This window comes from Mustelus asterias, chromosome 25 (genome assembly GCF_964213995.1).
Source record: "Mustelus asterias chromosome 25, sMusAst1.hap1.1, whole genome shotgun sequence".
In the NCBI taxonomy this organism is placed as follows: Eukaryota; Metazoa; Chordata; class Chondrichthyes; order Carcharhiniformes; family Triakidae; genus Mustelus; species Mustelus asterias.
The window spans coordinates 48,637,781-48,643,780 of record NC_135825.1 but is presented as its reverse complement, the minus strand read 5'-3'; the positions used below and the strand labels follow the sequence as shown (position 1 = coordinate 48,643,780).

The following is a 6,000-nucleotide window of genomic DNA, read 5'->3' as shown; positions in this document are numbered from 1 at the left end:
ATGTTAACATTAAATAGAATCATTCTCACAACTGCATTTATTACCAATACGTTTACACAGTGAAAAGTTCAGAATAACTTTCAAGTAAACCTATGGAATTTAAGGGTAAAGGTAATGATTTACTAGTGTCCTGTTGGAGAGGGTTACATCACATATAGCACTTTATAGGCGCTACTTGTGGGATTTTAGGCAAGGTACAATTTTTGAAGCTGATTGTAGGAGGTTTGGAGCAGACATACAGGTTCCTTCAGTACTTCGGCACCTCAGTTCTGTTAGAGTCTCCCAGTGGGGTGGGAATAATTCACTCCTGCCATGCAGTAACAGTGATGTGGAGATGCCGGCGTTGGACTGGGGTAAACACAGTAAGAAGTCTAACAACACCAGGTTAAAGTCCAACAGGTTTATTTGGTAGCAAAAGCCACTAGTTTTCGGAACATAACATGTTCCGAAAGCTAGTGGCTTTTGCTACCAAATAAACCTGTTGGACTTTAACCTGGTGTTGTTAGACTTCTTGCTATGCAGTAACAGTACAGAGAAGCAAAACTAGTCTGGAACTTCTGACCCATTAGCTTGCAATCTGTTTAGTTAGCCTATTAACAATGATTCCGACGCTGGCCACACATCTTGTTGTTAATTCCAACTCCAGGGCTCCCTTAATCTGTAAGGCATAACTGGCTGCGCTCTTCAACTTAACTAGACTGGGAAAGTCATCCTACTATAAATGGGCTTTCAGAAAGGAGGAAAAAATGCCCCAGTTTGCTAACAAGAAATCACAGCCAAAAACATCACATGGAACAGTCCACTGAATTCCTAAACATTTTGGAAGAGGGCACAGGCTGTGGTGGTGGTGGTGGTGTGTTTGGGGGGGGGGGGGGGGGGGGGGGGGGGAAGAGTCACATTGAAATGAAAAACACAGCTCGAAAATCAAACATTCTCTTCTTAAGCCTATGTTAAAACTTAGTATCATGTGGAGAAGTTATATTAAAACAAAGAAATAGAATTCTTAGGTCAAGATGTGATCATGCAATCACACCTCAGCAAAGCAAAATCTAAGTAAGTCTGTTTCAGGTGAAAGGCCTGTGGTTATCAATATGTACGAAGATGAATATCAGGTTTAAGTTGCCAATATTTATCAAAATCACCAAAATATGCCACAGCAGTCATGATCTGACAGGCAGAACAGGCGCAAGGTGTAGAATAGTTCATTCCTGTTCCTTTGCTGCAAGTTACAGGACAAGTAACTTCAAAACTGCAAAAACAAGGTACCTGTGCAGAATTTAAATTTTGATTTCTGGAGCTTCCTAATGTTGAACAGCATAACCCCATCCGTAGACCCTGCTGTTTCCAAAAAATACCTGCTATATTGAGTTGTGCTGACATGAGCTGGTAATACATACACTAAAGAAACAGGACAGGCTATGAACAAAACATCACAATAGCATGAATGAATTGCAAAATTTTCCTTTTAGAAATGAAAGGTCAATCATTTTATAGGCTACAATGCATTGAAGGGTGGGTGCATGGTATAACAGAAAAATAAGTCCAAGCATATTAGGAACTGTTCTTATTGGCACATCTTATGCTCGTCATTGCACATTATATTAGTTTGGTGTTTGCTCTTCACTCCTGGGATGCTCAATGTGATCCAACTTCACGCAGCAGTATAGGCTGCTTTGGAGTTGGTCAGATATTTTTTAAATTGGTGCATCTAATTTGAAACATTTTCCCCAAACTGTATCGTATCATATCTATATATACATTTTAAAAATGTTATTCCTTTCTCAGTTACAAAGCCAATGTGCAGAGCGGACAGGACAAGCCCTTAATTCATCTCCTTGCTTCCTCCAAAAACCAATTCAAATTGCATCCAATTCATGGTCCCCACAAAAGTGACATACTAGATCCAAGCTGACAAGAACAGGCATTACACCTGATCCTACATATGATCATAGTCAAAAGAATGTATTACAATAGTTTATTTAAAGATACAAACTCCATTAGCTGCTAAACCAGATTTTCAAGCAAGTGGTGTTTCCAACCAAACTCTATTTTAAATGTTTTGGCTGCAAAGCAGAGTTTAGAGCATGTGTTAGATCTGAAATATGGTTAATTGGTTACTTTTAACTATGAAATGAAATCCAAGACTCAAATTTTGTTTTAAAGTTGCTATAATGCTTCTGCATAAGGGTAGCGATTGGCTAGTGCTTCCAGTTTATGAACAATGAACATCAAATCATATCACTAGGGCAGTATTCTTATATGCCCAAAAGGTTCCCCATGTTTGCAAGGATAATTATGCTTGGCAATGTAAGGAATAGCTGCAATGTTAACTAAAACAACCATTCCTAGATCAGGTAAGGCACAAGGGAAAATAAAGCACACAGGTCCCTCTCCTTCCTTGCCTATTAATGTTCTTAAGCGATCTTGGCCTTAAGCCCTGTAGTGAAAATGGGTTAAAACTATACTGAACTTAACTGAGCTAAGGGCTGATCAAAGACAATGCAATTAGGAACCAGCCACAAAGATACTCTAACGGTGGTCAGATTTTTTAAAAACTCAATATCCTAAAAACTTAAGAACCATGCCATAGATTGAGGTACTGCAAAGCTTCCCATTTATTCTGAACGAATCCCAGTCCACTGTGATTTTTCCAACAGGTGATACTTTCAATAATTGCTCACTGACAACTGGAAGGCTTACAAAGACAGAAATTCTGTAGAAACTTTAAGTCAGGATCATAGACACCTAACAGTTTAGCGAGGGAGATATCACACATTAAGAACATGCCCTACATATTCTGCATGGTGCAAACACTTTCCAACACAGGTAGATGTGGTCATCTATCCATTGACCTGCTGTAGTAGGTAACTGTGGCGACATTTCAACAAAATTGCACTTGTTGGTTTCACAGCTGCACTCTTTCATTAATTTGGTATCCCTTCTTAATGCTTGGTGTGAATGTCCACATGAACTGTCCCTATAAATGCCATGCAGATCTTTACATGCCTACAATACTCTTATGCTTTCAGGCCAAGTAAAAGAACACAAAATAATTTTTGTTTACACATTTGAAATCTGTTTGGCAGAAGTAGACAGTTCAAGTTAGCCCAAAGATTCAAAGCAACAAGAATTTCTGTTGTTGCAGTAAACAGGCACTTCATTTTTTTTTTAAACTCAGTCTCATCAGACTAGTATGTATTACTGTCTGATCATTACCCCAAACATAATTTGGTTAGTGTACTATAAAAATGAAATCCAGTAAATTTAGTGTAATGTACAGAAATATGAGCAAGTAAGTGCATCTGTACCTAGTAAACCTATTCTACATCTCAACACATTTTTATAAAAAGAGAAAAGGGGCAGGTATGGTCTGCAATTTCACACTGAAGGACATTTTGTCTTTTTCTTTTTCCCATCTTTGCTCAGATTTTGTTTGCGTACTTTTCACAGACTGCTACGTAGAAGGCATCCAATATATCCTGCAGGAAAATAACAAATCATGCATTTTAAACAGTGATCCGAACATTTTAATAAGCTATTTGCAACTTGACATTTTTTCAATTTTGCTGTTATGAGACAGATTGAAAGTAATACTTAGTCATTTATAGCACAGAAGGGGGGCATTCGGCCCATTGAATCCATGCTACCTCCCTGTGGAGCAATCCAGTCAGTCCCACTCTTCTGCTCTGGCACCGTAGCCCTACAAATTTATTTCCTTCCAAGCACCAATCTAATTTCCTTCTGAAATCATTGATTGTTTCCACATCCACCACCTCCAGTTCCAGATCATTACCACTCGCAGTGCAAAAAAAGTTCTTCCTCACATTCCTCCTGCATCTCTTGCCCAAAGTCTTAATTGTGCCCTAGTCCTTGTACAATCAGCTAATGATTGGCAGGATGTGACAAGTGGTGTGCCACAGGGTTCAGTGCTGGGACCTCAACTTTTTACAATTTATATAGATGACTTGGATGAAGGGACTGAAGGTATGGTTGCTAAATTTGCTGATGACACCAAGATAGGTAGGAAAGCAAATTGAGAAGAGGCTGTAAGGAAGCTACAAAGGGACACAACAAGTTGATTGGGCAAAACTCTGGCAAATGGAGTATAATGTGGGCAAATGTGAAATTGTCCATTTTGGCAGGAGGAATAAAAAAGAATCTTATTATCTAAATGGTGAGAGATGGGAAAGCTCTCAGGTGCAGAGGGATCTGGGTGTCCTAGTGCATGAATCACAAGAGGCTGGTGCACAGGTACAGCAAGTAATTAGGAAAGGTCATAGAATGTTATTAATTGTGAGGGGAATTGTTCAGCATCATTCGCGACTCCTCAAATACTGAAGGAGCCTATGTTCAAATGCAGCAAGATCTGGACAATTTAACGGCTTGGGCTGACAAGTGGCAAGTAATATTCGCGCCACACAAATGCCAGGCAATGACCATCACCAATAAGAGACACTAACCATCGCCCCTTAACATTCAATGGTGTAACCATCACTGAATCCCCCACTATCAACATCCTTGGGATTACCATTGATCAGAAACTCAACTGGACTCACCAGATCAACACAGTGGCTACAAGAGCAGGTCAGAGTCTAGGAATACTGCGGCAGATAACTCACCACCTGACGCCCCAAAGCCTATCTACCATCTACAAGGCACATGTCAGGAGTGTGGTGGAATACTCCCCATTTGCCTAGATGGGTGCAACTCCAACAACACAAGAATTTAGACACCATCCAGGACAAAGCAGCCCGCTTGATTGGCACCACGTCTACAAACATTCAATCCCTCCACCACCGACGCTCAATAGCAACAGTGTGTATTATCTACAAGATGCACTGCAGCAATTCACCAAAGATCCTTAGACGGCACCTTCCAAACCACTTCCATCTAGAAGGACAAGGGCAGCAGATAAATGGGAACTTTTTCAAGGAACAAATACTGGGTGTCCTTGATAGGTATGTCCCTGTCAGGCAGGGAGGAAATGGCCGAGTGAGGGAACCATGGTTTACGAAAGAGGTGGAATGTCTTGTGAAAAGGAAGAGGGAAGCTTATGTAGGGATGAGGAAACAAGGTTCAGATGGCTCGATGGAGGGTTACAAGTTAGCAAGGAATGAGCTGAAAAAGGGGCTTAGGAGAGCTAGAAGGGGACATGAGAAGTCCTTGGCGGGTCGGATCAAGGAAAACCCCAAGGCTTTTTACTCTTATGTGAGGAATAAAAGAATGACCAGGGTGAGGTTAGGGCCGGTCAAGGACAGTAGTGGGAACTTGTGTATGGAGTCAGTAGAGATAGGCGAGGTGATGAATGAATACTTTTCTTCAGTGTTCACCAAGGAGAGGGGCCATGTTTTTGAGGAAGAGAAGGTGTTACAGGCTAATAGGCTGGAGGAAATAGATGTTCGGAGGGAGGATGTCCTGGCAGTTTTGATTAATCTGAAGATCGATAAGTCCCCTGGGCCTGGTGAAATGTATCCTAGGATTCTTTGGGAGGCAAGGGTTGAGATTGCAGAGCCTTTGGCTTTGATCTTTGGGTCCTCACTGTCCACGGGGATGGTGCCAGAGGACTGGAGACTGGCGAATGTTGTTCCTCTGTTTAAGAAAGGGAATAGAAATGACCCTGGTAATTATAGACCGGTTAGTCTTACTTCGGTGGTTGGTAAATTGATGGAAAAGGTCCTTAGAGATGGGATTTACGACCATTTAGAAAGATGCGGATTAATCCGGGATAGTCAGCATGGATTCGTGAAGGGCAAGTCGTGCCTCACAAATTTGATTGAATTTTTTGAGGAGGTAACTAAGTGTGTTGATGAAGGTAGGGCAGTTGATGTCATATACATGGATTTTAGTAAGGTCCCCCATGGTCGGCTTATGATGAAAGTGAGGAGGTGTGGGATAGAGGGAAAGTTGGCAGATTGGATAGGTAACTGGCTATCTGATCGAAGACAGAGGGTGGTGGTAGATGGAAAATTTTGGGACTGGAGGCAGGTTGCTAGCGGAGTG

At 41.2% G+C, this 6,000-nt stretch overlaps 1 protein-coding gene across 3 annotated transcripts in view; it reads right to left on the bottom strand.

Moving 5' to 3' along the window:
- Positions 1 to 1,445: 1,445 nt before the first annotated feature.
- Positions 1,446 to 6,000, bottom strand: part of LOC144479162 (GTPase NRas) — a 69,240-nt gene continuing 64,685 nt past the window's right edge. For all 3 annotated transcript variants that reach the window (XR_013495478.1, XM_078197749.1, XM_078197748.1), the window contains one exon: positions 1,446 to 3,479. The gene's annotated coding sequence lies outside the window, so the exon portion shown is untranslated. The remainder of the gene's footprint in view (positions 3,480 to 6,000) is intronic.